This window comes from Gambusia affinis, linkage group LG18, assembly GCF_019740435.1.
Source record: "Gambusia affinis linkage group LG18, SWU_Gaff_1.0, whole genome shotgun sequence".
Classification (NCBI taxonomy): domain Eukaryota; kingdom Metazoa; phylum Chordata; class Actinopteri; order Cyprinodontiformes; family Poeciliidae; genus Gambusia; species Gambusia affinis.
Window position 1 is genome coordinate 21,727,262 of NC_057885.1, and position 21,293 is coordinate 21,748,554.

A 21,293-nucleotide genomic window follows, 5' to 3' on the forward strand; every position below is an offset into this window, starting at 1 on the left:
AAACATGACTGTCAGGTTAATTGGTTTCTCTAAATTCTCCCTGAATGGTTGTGTGTCCTGTGTGTCTCTGTGTTGCCGTGCGACAGACTGGCGACCTGTCCAGGGTGACCCCGCCTCTCGCCTGGGATGCAGCTGGAGAGGAACCAGCAACCCTCCTGACCCCATTAGGGAAGAAGGGTGTAAAGAAAATGGATGGATGGATGGATGGTTTAAGATTTAAGCATCGCCTTTCGATACACTCAACAGTGAAACATGCACACTTTGATCACCAGATAAGCAGCATCAATGCATCCCTTCAATGAATTCACAGCAGCTGAAACTGAAATGTTGCAGCAATAACTTAATAATATTACCCATTGTATGCAAATTCTCTCTCTACACTGACAGATTTACTCACTGCCGTGTTTAAATGCTTGAAGCTGCTTCGACTGACGACAGTCGGACGTAAAATCTGATTTATTCTGCTAATATTCATTCCACCAACTGGAGGTTCTCATCAACAGCAAACAGAATAGATTTTTCACCTCCAAACCACGAAGTATAGAAAAATAGATATGAAATAAAAAGAGATGGTGACTCGGTAACAGTAACAAACGCTGTTCTGATGCAGCAGAAAACTGCAGCCTTGATCCCAATAAATACAAAATAACACAAAGATGTGACAGGATTTAATATTTTTAAAATTCCTTTCATTTCTTGACAATTTTGACCAACATAAGATGCATTTATACACCAAAATGTGTCAGACTTGTTTGATCAGTGGAGAATTTTGCTAAAAAAAAAAAAAAGAAAGACTCAGATTTAAGTTTGTATAAAACTAAAATAATCCGAATAAATTGCAACAATGAATTATCCTTCAACTAAAGTTAACTCCAGAAGGTTTGTAGTTAATATTTCTAAATTAACGTTTGAAATAAAATTACTTCTTTTAAACCGTCCTGAAAATGCACGATTATAAACATGTCAAATGGCCATTTTTGAAAACATTTCACACTTACAAAGTTAAACATTCAGATTATGAATAAGAGTGATTAATCTTATTAAATCAATCAACAGCACTAATGTTATTTTTTACTTTGTATTTGGTAAAATGTCTACTTAAGTACTGAGTAACTGATCAAATCATCAATCATTTATTATTTAAAAATGACATCATCAGACGAACCAAAATGTGAAGCTACGTGGAAATTTTGGCATTTAAGGGATGAAAATGACAATAACTCATATAAATAACAAAAAAAATATGTCTGGTGAATTTTTGGTTAAAACATGTTTGTTTTTTATTCAGTGTGTAGAAAAAAATCCAGAAATGTTACTTAAGAGTGGAGACATTACTCAAGTAAGAGTAAAAAAACTCCTAAACCTACATTGTTTCAAAAAAGTTACTTAATGCAATTGAGTAAACGTAACTAGTTACTACCTGACTCTAATGTAAGGGTTGTTTAAAACAGAGGAATAATGAATTTAAATTGTAAATTAACATTATTATTAATCAGTGTTGGACACCGGATTGAACCAGCTTTGATCAGCTACAGAAATGCATAACGTTCCTCTACGCCAGATGACAACGTCTCAATATTTACATCTTTTTGTCACCTGAGAAACACCAGGAGCTTACAAAACACTTCAGGTCCTTATAAAGAAAAACGGGTTTTCATAGCTCGTCTTTTTGCCATAAAACATATTATGAGCCTCGTAAACGCAGAAAAGCTGCAGAATAAATCAGACAGAAGGCAGACGGTTCATCCGCAGTTCAAATGCTTCCAAGCAGGGATCCCATATTCACCTGGATAAGATTATGTGGTAAAAATGGCAAAGTGTTGCAGGTAATCATTACAGGAAGCATAATGGAGGAGCGAAGTTTGTCATTTAGTTTAAATCAGAGTTTTTATGTCACAATAAATGAGCATTTCTGTGGATTTCTGCAGGATTTGAAGAGAAATGTCAGCATGAACAAAGCTGATGGTGAAAACAACAAAATATATTCATCCAAACATGACACTGAAACTTTCACACAAGTAATAGCAATGACCATATATCTTCCAAAATAATGAACAAATAAGCTTCCACTCTGCGTATGCAATTATCACATCAGGAATAAAACATCCAGCTACATTTTAAAATGAGAACAAGTCCAACCGTCCCATGTGGATGAGTCAAGCTTGGATTGTTCAGGAAATTATCGCTTAGCATCGTCACTGACGAACTGAACTGTTCACATGCATGGTCGCTGACGAACTGTTCACATGCATGGTCGCTGACGAACTGTTCACATGCGTGGTCGCTGACGAACTGTTCACATGCGTGGTCGCTGACGAACTGTTCACATGCGTGGTCGCTGACGAACTGTTCACATGCGTGGTCGCTGACGAACTGTTCACATGCATGGTCGCTGAAGAACTGTTCACATGCATGGTCGCTGACGAACTGTTCACATGCATGGTCGCTGAAGAACTGTTCACATGCATCGTCACTGACGAACTGAACTGTTCACATGCATCGTCACTGACGAACTGAACTGTTCACATGCATCGTCGTTGGTGAACTGTTCACATGAGGTCTGAGGTCACTGTGACGTGTGGATCTGGTTTCTTTTGATCAGAGGATCCCCTGAACATTTTTGACCACTAGCTTCAATCCTTTTCTGTATATCTATTATTATATTCACAGCCAATGCACAAGAGTCCGACCTTAAAGTCCAAATTCTGAGAGTCACAATTTTGGGGAAAGAAGTCAAATCTCTTTGTGCTCTCCAGCTGTTTTAATCCTTTTCCGTATCATTGATACGTATTAACATTCAAGAGGTTAACCTTAAACATGCTAAAAGTGTTTTCTAATTCTTTACAGTGAGACACATTTAGGCAAACTAGAAAGCTGATGAAAACAGGCCATGAGCTCATTAGTCTCTCCTTTACGCAACCTGTGTGTGTGTGTGTGTGTGTGTGTGTGTGTTGGATTAATTAGTCGGTAAGACAGCAGGCAGACGCAAGTCGGCTTCCTTTGATCTGACACTGTTAAGCACTTCCTAATGACTCACTTGAACATGAAAACACACACACCTTCTGAGCGGCGAGGACAATGGCCGACCGCACGGTGACATCTGCCCCAAACACACACACACACCTACACACACACACACACACACACAGAGTGTATTAAAAGATTCGGGTTCTGTTTCTGCAGCAAAGTTTTCTAATTATGGATCAAGCAGCTACACTGAAGCTCTGATGTAAGAGCTGATAAAAAAGAAAAAGCGTCACGGTACAGCGGGTCGCCTTGAAGGGCACTTGGTGCTGCAGAGTTTAAGTGAAATAAATGAGGGGAGATAAGCAGAGAAAACATGAAAGGAGTGGACTAAAAGGATGGAGAGAGTAAAAAAAGAGAAATGAAGGAATGTTAGAGAGTAAAACAAGGTCATGGTCTGCAGAGGACCAAAATATTATTCTGCTTTATCAATATCCATCAGATCAGATTCTGATTACATCAACTGCAACATTCAAACATGAGACGGTGTATTAGGGCTATTTTAAATAAACAGAAGAGTAAATTAAAACTAAAAATTCTGACATTTTTAAATTAATCTCAGAAATTATCTAGAAAAATTCAAATTCTACTTGTTTTTTTTAAATGTTTCTAAAATTTAAGACTTAGAAATGTACTTTTTCATGAAGGTTTTTGAAATTAATTTTTGTCTAGAAAGAAAACCTCAAAGTTAAGTTTGAGAAGTCAAAAATATGCTAGAAAAGAATTCAGAAATGCTTTATATTAGTCTTGGAAATTTACACATTTTTCTAAAACAAAAATTATGCAAGTAAAATTTTTAATTTTGTGAAAAATTTGAGTTTTTTTCTAGCAAATTTGCAACTTCAAACTAATAAATTGACTTGTTTTTTGTAGAAAGTTTCTGATAATCTCAAAATTTGTATTTATTTATTTTTTTTGCTGAAAGTTACTTCTGTCTTAAATCTGTCCTGATATGCGTTTGTACAAACGAACCCCTTCTGCCCTGTAGTGTGTGTAGTTATACTGAAGTTATTATTTTTGGACCTAAAGAGGAACAATCTAGAGTTATAGATCTAGAGTCAGTGAACAGCTTCAGTTATTACAACTGAAAATCAGCGATCAGCCCGAAACCTGGGAGTAATGATGGACTCTGACCTGAACATTCAGAGCCACATAAAGACAGTCACAAAGACGGCCTTCTATCACCTGAAGAACATTTCCAGGATTAAAGGACTAATGTCTCAGCCAGATCTAGAGAAACTCATCCATGCGTTTATCTTCAGTCGTATTGATTATTGTAACGGCGTCTTCACAGGTCTGTCCAACAAATCAATCAAACAGCTGCAGCTGATCCAGAATGCTGCTGCTGGAGTTCTCACTAAAACCAGGAAGATAGAGCACATAACACCAGTTTTAAAGTCCCTCCACTGGCTCCCTGTAGCTCAAAGAATAGACTTTAAAATACTGTTGTTAGTTTATAAATCACTGAATGGTTTATCACCACAATACATTAAAGATCTGCTGCTGTTGTATCAACCTTCCAGAACTCTCAGGTTCTGGTTCTGGTCTGCTCTGCATCCCCAGAACCAGAACCAAACGAGGAGAAGCGGCATTCAGCATCTATGCACCAAAAATCTGGAACAAACTTCCAGAAAACTGTAAAGCAGCTGAAACACTGACTTCCTTTAAATCTCAACTAAAAACCCACTTGTTTAGAGTTGTATTCGAAACGTAATCAATTATAAATTTATTGACAGAATCTGACTTGATGTTGTTTTTATTGTTGATTCTATGTTGCATTGTGTTTTTGTGTTTGATTTGATGTAAAGCACTTTGAAATGCCTTGCTGCTGAAATGTGCTATACTAATAAAGTTTGATTTGATTTGATTTCTTTACATACATCAGCAGCGTTGCAGCAGAACGGCTCCATAATAAAAGATCCACACAGGTTATTTTTCAAACTTTGATCCGTATCAGCTTAAGTAACTTTTAATGAAGTCGGTTTTGAAATTAAACCCCGACTCTCTCCCTTTCTCCCTACGAGGCATAAAGTGATGTGGTTTTCTCTGTCCATTAAGTCGCTATTAGCCCTCTGGAAGTCATTACAGGCAGGCAAAGGACAAAAACATAAAATCCTTCTTCAGAGAAAATGAGGACAGAAAGAAAAACAGAACAAAGTCAGACGTTCCTGTAAAGTCTATAAATCCTCTTTAAATTTAATTTTGTAATTTTACATGAAACTACTGAGTGGCACATTGGCCAGAAATGAAACTATAGCTTTGAAAATAAGAAATGAGTCAAGTAGATTCGAAAAGTGCTTCATAATACAGTAATCAATTATAAAACAGCAAGAAACATATAATTTTGTCAAATGCCGTCATTGAAATCGTCAAGCAAATATAGATCAAATATATTGATCAATATTACAGTTTTTAATTAACCAAAAGTAATGCATATCAGGTGGGTTTTTAGCCTTTATTAAAATTAATTCAGTGTTTTGGCTGTTTTGCAGTTTTCTGGAAGTTTATTCCAGACGGTTTGTGAGATTCTGAAAAATTAAAGTGCAACAATCAACATAAAGAAGAGGAAAGACAGAAGGAATTATCAGAGGAACTGAGAAACACTTCTCCAACGAGAACTGATCCATCCGAGGATGAAAATGGATCCACATTTTTCCTTCAGCAAAACAGACAGGAGGGAAAAAAAAGAAGAAAGTCTAAATATTCATGAGTCAGGTAAAAGTGCCAGACAACCGTCTGACTGTCACCAGAGGAGCAGACAATGAGTCACAAAGTCGTTTAACTTCTCTCACTGAATTTATTTTTCTCTACTGCCCAGAAATGGTCAAGTGTAGAAAACTGATAAGCTGGGGGAAAAAGGTTTAGTACGAGTTTAATGGAAGTTTTAAGATTAATGCCATAAAATAAAATAAATCTGGAGGAAATGGAGACGCAGGAAGAGAAATGACAAAAGGAAATGAGGAAGAGGACAGAAGTAGGAGCCTAATGTATGATTTTCTTTCAAAGTCATGGCCAGACCAACAAGGTTTTACTGAAGGTAAAAGGGAAAACTAAATGCTACGTGGGAGCTAGCGCTATATGCTGTCAGAAACAAGAAAACAGGAACGAGTGGACATGAGTCACAACAACATAAAGAAAAAATAACAAAAAAAACAGCAGGAGGCTGAAGCTGGACGACTTTTCAGCTTAAATGGGAAGTTTGGTAACATTCTTTAGTGTGGAAGTTGTTACTGCAGTAAGAAGGTTTCAATGTTAGCAAGACATGGCCTCCAAAGTCGTGTTGATGATTTAATAAACTCCAGTAAAGTGGTCTTGAGATCACATCAGAAGAGGAACAAGAGATTTAAAATGCTTTTTACACTGCAAAAACAAATTCTTACCAAGTATTTTGGTTTCGTTTCTGGTGCAGATATATTAGTTCACTTGAAATAAGACAAAATGAACCTTTCAGCAAGATATATGAGCTTATTTTAACTCTAACTTCTACTTCATTGGCAGATTATTTCACTCATTATATGTTATTTAAAATATGTCATTATTAATATTATTATTTGTAGATTTCCTTGTCTTGTTATGAGTTAGTTTTTATACATTCTGGCTATGTAATATAACTTATTTGTTGGCTCTTTAGCCATCTGGGAATGTCAAACTTTTAAATAAGATTTGGATGTTTTTAGCAATGCTAATCATGCTACAGTCAGAAATAACCATAATCATTTTGGCTTTGCTTCAAATTAAGTGAAAATCCTCTAAACAGGGCAGGATTGTTTCCTCTGCTCCTAATATAAATGATTAATAACTACTCATGTTTGGAAGATCAGAAACAATATTAGATGCCACATTTCTTAAACAGCAACAGCAATCAGGTAAGTTTGGCAGATTAAAGTAAAGTGCATCTGTTTCAGATCACGAGTTGAAGTGGTTACAAATATCCTTCATAATTTCCATATGAATATGGAAATATGACATTTTGTCTTTTTCCAAATGAATACTGATGAGTCTGCGGTCATCTTGGAGCTGATCCAAACTACAAATAACAATCCAGCATTTTTCACGATGAGCTTTAAAGTAATGCTACAATCAAATCACATCACCAATAATGGACTGTAGCATTTATAAATCTGTTTACAAATGGATCAAAGAGTTGCTTATGACCAAATGTAAACGATGAAAAGAGTGAAAATCAATCAGCGCAAAATGGTAAACGCTAAAAATGACAGAAGAGCGACGTGACAGTGCTGCATTTCCCGAGGGTCATCAGTCACCGCCGCCGTTCCCTAACGACTGACGCCGTCATGGCAACCAGCATGGCTGTCCTGACAACAAGCGTGGTGTGTGTCATGCAGCTTTGTGCCGTCTGGGGACAATCTGTCTGGGCATGACACATAGAAAACACACACACACGTTAAACAGAAACGTTTCTGCGGTCAATAACACAAAAAGTCAAAAATGGAAACCAGCTAAAACAAACGCTTTCCGAAATTTTAACTCATTTACTTTTTGACAGACACACACGTTTCCAAAAAAAAGAAAAAAAAACCCCACAGTGTGCTCACAAGCAGCACTCGCAAATGTCACGTCCCCTGTGTGAGTCCGTCTTTGATCTATCACAATAAATACACACAGTCTTTAATATCACAACAGCAGAGGAAAGTCCAGCCCAGAGTCAGGTCACATGATTTGTAATGTAATGTAATGTACAGCGGCTGTCCATCACACACACACACACACACACACACACACACACACACACCATACAACATGGATCCCCTCTGAGGGGAAACAACACACACATTCCTTTGCATCGTCTTCTGATCTATAATCGTATCGTTTGTTATCGTTTGTTATTTAGACCTTTGTAACCTAAAGAGGACGATCTAGAGCATGTGTGCCAAACTCAAGGTCCGGGGGCCAAATCTGGCCCGCCATAGCTTTTAATGTGGCCGTCCAAAATGCATCAATAAGTCACTCCAGTTTTTCACACATCTGCAAAATTCACATAAAAAACAGATTCCAATATTTTTTGATTTTACTGAAGTTTTTCCTCAAAATTGTTCAAAAATAGAGTTTGAGCCATATTGAATCCTCGAAATTAGTAAAAAGTCACATTTAACATCATGTGTTAGCTCAAATATTGTAAACATTTCTGACAAATATTACTAAGTTAGCAACTCAAAATTTGTGATTTTGGAAGCAAAATTTTTTTTTGAATGCTGAAACATTATTTATTGATATTTTAATAATTTAGTGGGTTTTATCAATACATTCCACTGATCTGGAGTCAACACACAGCTTCAGTTATTACAGCTGGAAACCAGAGATCAGGCCTGGAAAGTGGGAGTAGTGGACTGTGACCTGAAAATTCAGAACCACATAAAGACGGTTACAAAGTCGGCCTTCTAGCACCTGAAGAACATTTCCAGGATTAAAGGACTAATGTCTCAGCCAGATCTAGAGAAACTCATTCATGCGTTTGACTTTAGTCGCATTGATTGTTGCAGCAGCATCTTCACAGGTCTGAGTAACAAATCAATCAGATCCAGAACGCTGCTGCTGGTGTTCTGACTAAAACCAGGAAGATGGAGAGCATCACCTGGAACTAAAGTCCTTCACTGTAGCTCAGAAAATAGTGATTTATCCTTGAAACAATAAATTCCAATTAATAATATTTTAAATCCCCTAAAACTGTTACTTTGTACCATTTTCTCAACTGTTGGTTTAATGTCAATCAACACATTTAGAAATATGATTAAGTGCAGTTAGTGTGAAGAGTTCAGTCGTACAAAGCACATTTTTTGTGAAAGTACTGTCCCAATGAAGCCTATTAAAAATGGGTATTGATTTGTGTGTGTAGGGCAATGATTTATTTTCTGTTGTTGCAGTTAAGAACTGCAGTTAAATATTTATTTAATTTTATTTATATAATCAGATCATTATTTTCCAATCCAGAAATCAACAAATTAAAAATCTAAAATTATTTCATAAAATCTTTTGAACTTGGGATTTCTTTTTTTTTTTTTTTTTCCCCCTCCATTGAAATAATTTTTTTTCCTCCAACTTATTGAATTTTGTTGCGCATCACAGGCAGGTTAATTACTATGCTGCAAGAAGGATGAAGATATTTCTTATAAATCTCTTTCTGTTGGACATTTTTACAGTGGTAAACAACAAAGGGTCCACATGCAACGCTTAACTGCTGCAGATTATGGGTCTCTTGTGCTGCTTGTCCTGATTAAAATCATTTATCTCTGATTGTGTCTTTGGATGTTCGTGTCCAGATCAATAGATGGCAGCTGAAACTCTGCGTCATTTTGGGCTTTAAAGCCACAAACGCTTGCTCTGTTGTTCACAACCCAGAAGTCTCAATCTGCCGGGTGAAACATCCACATGGTTCATCTGCACACTGTAAAACATGTGAGACGCACTTAGTTGTATCTACTATTTTCAGAAATTTAGTGAGTTTTAGATTTTGAACCTAAATGTGAGAGTTTGTGAAAGACATACTTAATGTAGTAAGTTGTGTTAACTTTTTACTAATTTTGTTAGAGTTGAATAAATTAGAGTATTTATGTTAGTAATTAAAAAAACTGAAAGAAGAAAACGACAGGAGTGGGAAGTATTTCCCAGAATGCTTAGCGGCATGTTTTTGTATCCTGAGATGGAAGTGCATTGCATTGATCTGACTCTTTATTTTCTGTTCACACTAAATGTTTTTCAGCTGAATTTATCGTGATGTTTAATAAAATTCATCATCAGATCAGAAATTTTATTCATGCAATTTGAAAAAAGGACTTAAATTCTTCTAAAGTAAAAATTAACAGTGATCATAATTTGATAATGTGAGGGAAAGAAATGTGGCTCTTTACTTAAGTGATGGGAGTTTTTTTTCTGGCATATTGTGAAATAATTATTTGGTTTAAATTGCACCATTAAGTTAAAACTCACAATTCAAGAGTAATGAACTTAAAAAAAAAACAATGTTTAGACAACTTGTCTCTTGTTATTACGGTAAATCAACTTTAATTTCTGAGTTAAAACCAAAACAATTTTCTTGCTGAACTTAAATTGCATTTTCAAGGCAGCAGGTGGACTTTAGTTTTAGAGTTAAAATGTTAAAATGAGTTAAACCGCCTTCAAATGTTTTACAGTGCAGAAGTCAGATTTGTCACAAATAATATAATTAGGTAGATTTCAGTAAATATATTAAGTTTAAGTTGTCATGTTAAGCAAACATAAATAAACTTAGTTCAATTACATGCAGCAAATTAAATCAGTTTTATTTTTTCAGTGTAACAGTCACTTTATGCTGCAGTTTTTCATTTTGACTTGAAAACTCTTTTAACATAAATATGAGCAGAATTACTTAAAACCTACAAGATTAAAGAAGCCATATTTATTGTATTTAGTTGTAATAAACATTTAAAAATATATATATATTTTTTTAAAATCCAAAAACATGAAAGAAAAACCCTGACAAGATGTAATTCATCAAATGAGAAAAGCAGCCGGTTGTTTTTAGGTTTTAATAAAGAGCCTTTCAGAGAGACGACAAAGATTTTAACATTTAAAAAGCTCATCAAGCTGAACGGCCGACTTTTAATTACAGTCGTCATCGATTTCACTCATTTTTAATGAACCCACTTTCATTATGTCATCCGTTTGAAACATATTATACATGTTGACGATGAGAAAGCCTCAAGTTTCACATAAATTTTTAACAGATTCACAAATTTAAATTTATTTAAGTTGACTCAGCTTTTGTCATAACATCTATGAAAATATTTTTGAACCATTTCTCAGTTGTGAATGATTTAAAGAGGTTTTTAAAAGTTAATTTATCTAAAAGTTTCATGTAAAACACTGCAGGGAGATGATGACTGTTTGCACCTACAATGTCACTTCAGGCATTTTGTAGCAGCATAAAATAAACCCAGATTTGATTTTATTCATTCATTGATCATTTTCAGGCTCCTTTTCTTGACTGGATGCTGCACAACACCAGTTAAAGGATAATAACTAGGAAAAAAAGAGCAATTTCATCTCTGTTGAAGTGGTTAAATGAGACTTTTCTGCAGCTGAAGAAGCTCTTTCTTTTTAAAAAGCCTGACTGTCAAGCGTCCTTGAATAACAACCTGCGCCGCTGCCGGCTCATTCACCGTGAGCCGAGCCGTGTGAGAGCATCGGCTCCATACCTGCAGCACAATGAGGCACATCAGGGTATCTGAAGAGCTCACACATCGGGAATTTGACACAGATTCAGCTGTAAATACCACTTTGAACTCTGAAAACAGCTCTGCTTTTAGCTCTGAAAGCATGAAGGGAGAACACGGATACAGATTCAACATCAATAATGAGATTTTTGTTATTTTTATACCTTTTAAATCTTGGGTTTTATGTCTGACATAAGCAGGTTTTTAACAGCTTTAAAAAGATTCAAATCAAACTTCAAGGGTCTGAAACATAAAAAAAAAACGTAAACCTTAACTATAATTTATATAACAAAGATTAAGTGAATATGAATGAATGAAAAACTAAATACAGCTGATCAAAAACGGATCGTTACACAAACAAAACTCATGTTTTAGACTTATTCACAAAGTTAAGAATTTATTAATTTTGCAAGTCATTGTTGTCTTTGATTAAAAAAACTTTACAAATACTTGATTTCTTAATAACTTTTGGACATTCTGAATTATAACAGATAACTTTTCAGTGTCTTCTTTGTTTTCCGTTAAAAATTTCCGTGTTTTTTACAAGACATTTAGTATCTCACACACAGAAAACATAGATCAGGTTAGATTACGAAGGACAGCCGGAGTCCAAATAAGCAGCAAAATATGTCAAAAATTCAGAAATATGGCTAACTAGCAATAAAATTAAAAAGACTTTCCTCTAAGAATGCTTCGTACTGAACCTTTAAAACCGTTTGAACATGCAAACTAGCCTTATGGATTCATATTTTACGACCGGATGACGTTTTGGACTTTTCTGCTGTTGATCAAGGCTTCCTGATGAAACTTCAATGAATTTTTCTGTCAGCGAAGCGACTCAGAAGGTAAAGTGGAACCTAGCGGGCGTTTTTATCTGTCAGGATACCTGCAGCGCTCAGCTTTCTCTTTACGAAGCTGCAGGAAAACAACAGAAAGAGGGGGGAAAAAAGACTTTTCCAGTTCCATCGCTGCCTGGCCGAGATCGCCTGTTGCTCAACACTTCAATCACTAATTCCCCTCACTGAGATAGTTGTTTTATTGGATAGCTAGTTTGGCAGGGAACGCAGCAGCAGGTGAAAGTGAGGTTGTTAGACCATAATGGAGGAGGAAGAATAAAGCTAGGTGACAGAAGTCACTGAAACTTGAAAACCTGTGAGCACTTTCTCTTTTCAATACTAGATATTGATCTTTTGCAACTACGTCACTAAATCATTGGAGACGCCATGACGGAGGTCGGAAATGAGGGATGGGAGTATTGAATAGAGCAACTTAAGTTGTTTTTGCCAGTTTATTCATGGCTTCTTCTTGTACGAGTCGAGCAAATTTGTCTGTGAACGTAACACACCTGGTTGGGGCTCAAGGACGGCGGCGTTTACAGACGTTGGAAACAGCTAGCTTAGAAACCGACCCGTTCCTCCTCCCTCCTTTTAATCCATCAGAAGTGTGACGTTAAATGTTGGACAAAGTCCCCACCGTCTGTGAAAGCGAAGCGCTGCTGAATTTACATGTCGCCAAAACTTATGACTTATGTAGCGGGATTCTGTTACCGAGATAGACGGACATCTTTTTCCCGCTCAGAAGAAACCACTGCGCATGTCTTGGAGCTCCGCGTGAAGGTGAAAGCAGGAGGCGATGGGTGACAACAGACACACCTCATTAGTAGGTCACGTTATTGCTTGGATTTTACAGCGCCTCGTTAAGTCCCTGAACCTCACATTTTAACGGAAAAAAAAAAAAAGCGCAATGCGACTTGGATGTAACGACTAACGCGACGGTTTTGTAGAAATGTAGTGAAGTATAAAGTACAGACACTTATTGTAAAATGTAGTGGAATAAAAGTCAAAAGTATCCGTTATTAAAAATACTTAAGTAAAGTACAGATACACAAAAGCTGTGTATCTGTACACCACTGTTTATTTTGAACTGAAAATTAAATTAAAATAGATTCTACCTCAAAATATTTCCTTTTTTTTGTTGAGAAAAATACTTTGTTTATAAATATACTTATACAGTCTGGATAAGTAATATATGAAGAGTTGGTTTATTCAGGTTAGGGACATAAAAGAACAATGTGACATTAAATAAATGTATCCACATTCTTCAGCTCAACCCATTAAAGTGCTAAATAAGAATAAAAAGGATGCTAATAAATCAGGATCCATTCTAGGAATAGCTTTATAGTCTGCGCTTCTTCCAAAGGATAAAACATGGTTGTAAAGATAATGGTTTGTCAGTTTGACCCCAACAGCAGATGAGGACAGGAGGAAGAACGACGGAGAGAAACCTTTTTTAATCAAGCAGTTAGAGAAAAGAAGACATTCAGTAGATTCGTGTCTTTTTGTGCAGCAGAATTTCTGTTTTTAAATGTTTTTCGCAGTGAGAAATCTCTTCTGTTGGCAGATTTTTACTGTAAAACTCTTCAGACGATGCAGGAAAACCTCTCAACACAGATTCAGATTGTTTCCAAAATAAAACCTCAACGGATATCGAGCTGGATCTCGTCCTGGTTTTGAATTCCTTTCTGTCGTTTATCATCAGAAAATGGAACAAAAACTCCAAAAACAACTTCTTTAAGATGGAGATTTAACAGAAGAAGAAGAAGCTGTGATTGGATTGACTTTAAGAGAAATGATCAGAAATATAAAATGGTAGGTCCGCAACAAACAATAAGGTTTTCGTAACTAATTAATCAATTATTCTGACAATCAATTGGATAAAAAAAGGTACATTCTTCAGATTTTTTATTTATCTACTTAAGTCTTTTTATACACAAGTATAGGTTGAGTCTGTCTACTCCAGTTAGTGATTAATTGACTACTAGTTGATTATATATAAAAAAATCTATTAATTAAGATTAAACTGGACCAAATGTCAATTTTTGAGTCTCTTTACTCTGATTAATGATTAATCAATCACTAAATGAGTTGACGATTCTTTCAAAAATTTAATAATGATGATTAATCTGGACTAAACTGATATTTTTGAGTCTGTATGCTCCGGTTAGCGATTAATTAACTACTAAATTAGTTGCCGATTTATTTAAATGATTGATTAATCACGATTAATCGTTTCAGCCATATCAAGTTTTGATTTTTAGAACCGGACAACATTGTGAAATGAGATTTTAAGGAGAAGCTGCAGCATTAGTGGGTCGCTCAGTCTGCCTCAGTGCGGCTCTTAGCTGCAGAATAAAATACTTTACAGAAAGAGACAGAAGCCAAAGGCTTTGGCCGCGCCCCACTTGTATTCCTTTAACTCCATATTTGAACTGATTTGTATTTCTGACCCGTTCACACTTCCTCTCTCTCTGCATAGATCCCCTCCAGGTGATCCCTTTCATTTTCATTTCCAACCCGTCTCTTCTTGATACGGGTCGTCTCCCCTGTATCATTACGTCACTCTTTCATTTTCTGCTGCTTTGGTCTCTTTTCTCAAAACACTCTGGGGAAGTTTTTCTTCTCTTTGTTTGATATTCGATTGTAGATTTTCAAACATCTCTCCCAGGCCTTCTCTCTTTTTTTTAAATTCTGATTTAAAAACTAATTGAGAGGAGCAAATCTGAAATGTTAGCCCTGTAAGAGAAAGACAGGAATAAAACTGAAAAATAATGAAACTTTATATGATGATAAAATGAAAATGTATGACAATGACATTCATACATCGCTGTAAAATATTTATTGACCTCTGGATTTGTTTTTGTTTTTTTTCACGCCTCATGTTGAATCCTAAGGCTGATACAAACTGATTAAAGTTGTGCAATTTTTACAATGCAAAAAGTTATTTTAGCCCTCAATTCATTTAAATAAAATAAATTTAGAGTCACAAATATCGCCTGACCTTCTGACATGTTGTGATTTTTGATAAATATCTACTGCATGGAATCTGTTGTAATTTTTAAATTGAAACCACTTTTCCTATTTTTAAGTTTTACTACAAATAAAAACATAAAACTTTTTCAAAAAGATGATTTTCTCATGTTGATATTTTTGCATAGTTTAAGAAAAATAGATCTAAATAAAAATTACTTTTAGTGAAAAAAGAAGAAAATATAGAAGTCATATGTTGCAGATGCAGTGAAGAAAGGATGCTAATTTATATAACGCTTCTTTATACAATAAAAGTTGTGGGTTGAAGGCTGATGTGCCTCTGCAGGAAATAAAAATAATATTTTATTTTCTACCCAATAAGCTAAAAAAGATCTTGACAGTTTCTGTTCCTGCATTAAAAAGTATTTTATTCCCTCTCTGTTTAGACACATTGTCAAATGTTTTTCTCTTCCAGCCTCTCTGAGCTTGGTGGCACATCAAAGCGAGGGGATGATTTTATTCTAATGCTTCAATGACAAACACAAGAACACAGAACATAATCATGACTCATTTCTGATAACATTTCTACAGAACATCAGCGCTGTCATAAACACAATCAAGAGAAAGCTGCAGATAGGTATGCATCTCTCCTCCTGGCAATAAAAAAAAAAAAAGTGAATTCATCCCGTTATCTGGACGAGTAATTGCTGTGTTTTTGTACTGGGAAGGTTCTCATTGTTCGCCAAATTATGGAGGACTGCTGTTCCCGCACATTAAAGCTAAAATAAATTGCAAATCATTTCAACAAAGAGGTGCTGATTGTGCTGCTGCTGCTGTTGCTGCTTTGTCAGCTGATGGAGGATGGGTTTGTATTTAAACATGCTGGCTGCAGTCAGACCAGGTTTCTGCACTGGGAGGATGTGGACACAATATTTCCCACAGCAAACATTTGCTGAATGAGAAAACGGTAAGGCAAGAGTCCAACAGATCAACCTGAACTGATACTCATCTACGGTCTGAACCAAAAGAAAACATTCAGATGATTTTGTTTCTTTTCTTGAGTCCCAGGATTGCTGTGAAAGGAGGTTCTCCAGGAACGCTTCGGTCCATTTCTGACTCAAACTAAAGTGAACATCAGTCTCAGTGGTTTTCCATCAAGCTGAATACCTTCTGCTTTTTTACCTTCTGGAAAACGGCTGCTAGAAATTCACTGCGGCTCCACAGAAATGTGATTTTATTTTTAGCTCAGAGGTACAAAACATAATGTTAGGGGAAACCTAGATTCAATAGATCAGGAATAAAACTCTGGAATCACAAACTTTTTCTTAAAAAAAAAAAACTTTTCTGCTGTTTTTGCACATCTGGTTTTCTGCAAAAGTGATCGCACTCAGCTGCATCTCCATTCAATGTTTGTATTTGTAAAACCTGCACAGTATTTTATGTTATGTAGTATATTATTATTAATAATCATTATTTTTATATATTGTTTGTAACACCGTAAGTTCTTTTTTTGTGTGCAGCATTCAACTTCTGTGCATTTCAAATCTGGAACAAACTGTCAGAAAACTGCAAAACAGCCAAAACACCGAGATCCTTTCAGTCTAGACTAAAAACCCATCTGCCTAGAGTTTCTTTTGAACCATAATAAATGAAACACTGACCAACCTATCTGACATGTATTGATGATTTTAACACTGAGGTTTTAAAATGTTGACAATACGATGAGTTTGTTATGTTTCAACTTTAAACTGCTGTTTTATAATTGATTACAGTTACACTTTTAAGGCATAAAGCACTTCAAACTGCCTTGTTTCTCAACTTTGCAATACAAATAAACTTGATTGATTGATTGATTGATTGATTGAGCTAACATTTGTATCTGTTGCTGCTGCTACATCTGAATTTCCCATTTTCAGGCAAATAAAGACAAATATTTCTTTTCTGTTCTAGTCTTAATGTGGTTAAATTTGGATTAGATTTTTTTTTTAAAGGAGCTGCAAAAGATGTGGCTGTACAGCTAGAAATCGGCAACAGAAAACCATAAACAGGTAAATAAGTACAGAGTTTGCAAGGCGTCGCAAATATCTGTAATTTAAAAAAGCAGATGATCAATACAAACCAAAATAATCTGCATATTCCTGTGCATTAGATTTTTCTCGTCACTTTTGTAAAGAGCGATTATATATTTTGGTTTCAAATGAACCTTTATATTTAACACCAAAATATATTTGCTTCACTTTATTTGTCATTTATTAGCAGTTTTTAAAATTCTGACTCCAGTAATGTTGTAGCTTAAAATATTTAAATAATACTTGGATCTAAAACTCAGACAATTCAAATTTCTAATAAAAACATCTTTGGAAGTTTTAGATCCGTTCTGTGCCGACATTAATGATTTAAAGCAAAACCTCCTATTAACAAAAAGACAAAGCACATGAAAGATGTGCATCATTAAGTTTCCGAAAGCCACAACAGTGAATTACCTCCAGAAATCTGGAGTGGTCTAAACACAACCCACGTTTACCCAGAGGAGCATCCGTCAATAAGAACGAGTTTCCAATCAAACACCCAGAGCGTGGTAAACATGCAAACACTCTTGGGGAGAAAAGAAGCACAGATGCACACGTGAATTTACTCTAAAATTAGAAAAGCATGCAGACACGTGCTTTGGAGACATGAGGAGAATGAGCACGATCAGAGAGAGCTCTTGAAAAAGACGAAGCTGCCAATAATTCTCACATGTCAGTCAGTTCGGTTCGCTGGCGCTGAAGTGCCAAACGAGAAATCTCCAAGGTGACCTGCTTCACGGATTCATCTGTCTGAGTCTTTGTCCACATTTATGTTGTTTAGAGGAAAGGAGACATTTCTAACATTCAGTTCTCTGTTCAGATATCAATGCTGGAATCCTGCATCATTTGGATTTTATATATTTATATACAGCTTATATATTACATACTGGAGGATTTATGTTTTCCATCGACAGGAGAGGATTCGTTTTTACAGAAAGAACTTCAAGCACATCAAATCATCAAAGTTTAGAGATGAAAATGAAGAAGAAAAGATAAAACGGATCCTTTTCTGCACTTTTTGCTTATTCTAAGCAGCATGTAATTGTTTTAATTGGAGAAGTTCAAGTGTGTTGTGAGTTTTTTTTTATTAATTTCTCCTAAAACAAGAGCAGTTAAAATGGAGAGTAATAAAAACTTTTATTGGAAAGTAAAGAAAGTTTGTAAACATATCTCTCCAGGAATTTAGTAAACTAAGCAAATGCACAGAAAAGACAAGATGGAGGTCCAAACTTTGTGAATAAACCAGAAAAGGTGATTCTGAAATATTCTTTACTTCAAACCTGATATCTTCATATTCCATAGAAACTCAAGATTGATCCTGTGACTGGAGCACATATTATAATTCAGTAACCTTAATCTGTGTAAACGTTGTCATTTTAACAATTAAATGGGAGAAACAAAAGGAAAAAAAACTACGTTGCAGTTTCCTCTGTGGAGTTGGTAGTTCCAATCCCAGCAGAAAACAAAGAGATTAAGTGCATATAATCTGCACTTATATGTCACAACTTGTTTTATTAACCTTCATCTGAGGCTTAATAAATGCAAAATTAAGTAAGAAATGTAATGTTGTGGAATTTTAGGCAATAAAATGTTTCCTTTCCGTTTAAAAATTGAAAATTAATTTGTTTATTTGCATCTTCTAATGCATTTCTTATTGTATATAAAAACACAACTTGTGTTGCCACAACGCTGCAGGTTTTATTTATTAAAAATCAAAAGTTATTTAGCTGTGATGTTTGCATCTACAGTTCCAGCAGCAATGTGATAAACAAGATAACTTGTGATTTTTCCTCTAAAATCAGTTTATAAATGATCTAAATTTATAAACAAAATTTAGATCATGAGAATTGTTACTGTAAGGAAGACAGCTAAGGAGCAAGATAAGATGACAAAAAGATAAATAAAAAAATCTAAGAGGGAAAAAAAGAGAAAAAATTGGACTTAAAAAATAAAGCAAGGGGAGAAACAGCAGGACTTTACCGAAGCAAAATGGAAAACTGAGTGAAATAACGAAGCTATGGCCAGAAAAAAAAAGTCATCAGTGATTTATGAGAAAGAAAAAAGAGAAAGACGGAGCGAAATAGAGTCTGCAGTGGGATGAAGTGCACCACCTGTTTCATTCTGCTGCACAAAACAATCACACCCCGAGCACCTTCGTCTATCCATCCATCTGAGAATGACAGAGTGGAGGAGGAAGACAAGGAGGGAAGGGACGGCTGCTGGAGAGAGAGAGAGAGAAACACCGAACTAAAAAAATCTCACCCACTCAGGTCACAGAGAAACAATTTCACAAATCCAAAAGAGGATCCTGAACTTTTACTCTCTCCTTTTCAGGCCTAAACCCGATCGAATGCTCAAGCAGCACAGATTAAAGTATCTGAAGGTGCAAGATCCGGACATTTTGCTTTATAATTTTCTAATTCATACGGCCAAAAGTAGAGGAGATGGGAGGTTTTCTTACAGACACAAATCACAATAAATTACACTGGGAAAAAAAAAATCTAACCAACTATTTTTGTCTAGTTTCTAGTGAAAACATAGTAATGCATTTCAAATAAGAAATAAATCATTTAAAAGTAACTTTTCAGCAGGATATATGAGCTTCTTTTAAGTTAATAACTCCTAAATATTGATAAAAAGTTCTGGTTACACTGGTAGATAAAGTCAGATGAAAATATCTTGTTCTACCTTCATTGGAACTAGAACCTTTAAGAAATCAATAGTAAGAAATTATTGACTTAAAACTTAAAAAGTATTAGTTCCACTTATAAGACATTTTTCCCATGTCATGAGTGACGTTATCTGCCAATATTTGGGAATTATTTACCTGAAACAAGCTCCTATATCTTACTGAAAAGTTATTTGAGAGTTAGTTTTGTCTCAATTCATGTCCACTGAAATATTTTCACCAGAAACTGGAATTAGAATAAGAAAGATTTTGTGTTTCTCCAGTGCAATTTATTCTAATCTTTATCTCTTAAAAAAAAAATTTGTGAATCTCCTCCACAGAGTTTCCAGGAAAAACTGGAAACTCTCTCCTGATGAGGCGACCTCACTTCATAACCAAGAGTATGGAGGTTTTGAAACTGATTGAGTTTGGCCAAACTGAGATCTACAAGACAGCTGAGAGAAAACCAGAGGAGAGTCTGAGCTGAGGTTTCCTGTCGAGTGTCAGTCAAACGGTGCAGCAGCGGGTCAAAAGCAGGTCAATCTGTCACACTTACGCAACACCTATCAGAACCAATTTGGTGGAAATTACTAAATTGTAGCCTAAATGCTTTAAATGTCAGCGTAAAATTACCACATAGGACAGAAATGCTGGTAGAATCAAAGTATTCCTGCGAACAGCAAAAATAATCGGGAATAACCTCCAATATACCAATGTTGTGACTTTTCAACAAGCACGTCCTGTTCGGTTGAAGTGAACTCTGGTGCAGTTTGAATGCAAGCAGACCAGAGACTTCTCCAACGCACAACATTCTGGGTAAATACAACCAAAACAAAAATGCTAATCTAGTGCTGGCAGGAGAAATGGTTCTTCGTCTTTTAACAAAGACAAAAAAGAAATCCTACAATCGTTAAAATCTGACGCTACTTCATTTTTTGTGAAGGAGGAAGTTGTGCTCATTATCTTCTTCAGAGGTTTTTTATGGTGGAAATTGAAAGATTTTTCAATTCTTCTGGTTTATTTGACACAGTGCAGTGTGAAAGTGAAACGCAGCAGCTGAAAATGTAACATATGTTGCAATTTTGGTTTCCTAACAGCCCATCAGGTGTGAAAGCTCCCTAAGAAAGCAGAAATAGCCCTTTATGGGAGACAGGAAAGCTACATTAATCTGATTTATTGTGAAGTTTAACATTTTTAATTTTCAGACGCTTTGATTTCAACTGGATCTGAATCCGATTTAGTCCAACATGTGCAAGTGGCACAACCAGAGTTTGTTTTGAGGGGTGAAAAGATCTGACATTGCGTGAATTAGTCAAATACAGGCAATAAAATATTTTATTTGCTCATAGAGCATAAAAGCTGGATGAGCACAGCTTTAATGTCCAGTTTATTTATTTAAAAATATAACTTTTTTAAATTTATCATGTATTAATGTAGACTTTGCCTACTGCTGGTTTATTAGCAGTAGAAATAAACCAGTATTTTTTAATATTCTATTATTTTCTGACACCAGGAT

General features: G+C 35.5%; 1 protein-coding gene across 1 annotated transcript in view; it reads right to left on the reverse strand.

Annotated features, from left to right (window-relative positions):
- The window catches only part of trpc5a (transient receptor potential cation channel, subfamily C, member 5a), a 113,778-nt gene extending 95,924 nt beyond the window's left edge, over window positions 1–17,854 (reverse strand). Inside the window, exon 1 of the mRNA XM_044098272.1 lies at window positions 17,780–17,854. The gene's annotated coding sequence lies outside the window, so the exon portion shown is untranslated. The remainder of the gene's footprint in view (window positions 1–17,779) is intronic.
- Window positions 17,855–21,293: the final 3,439 nt, after the last annotated feature.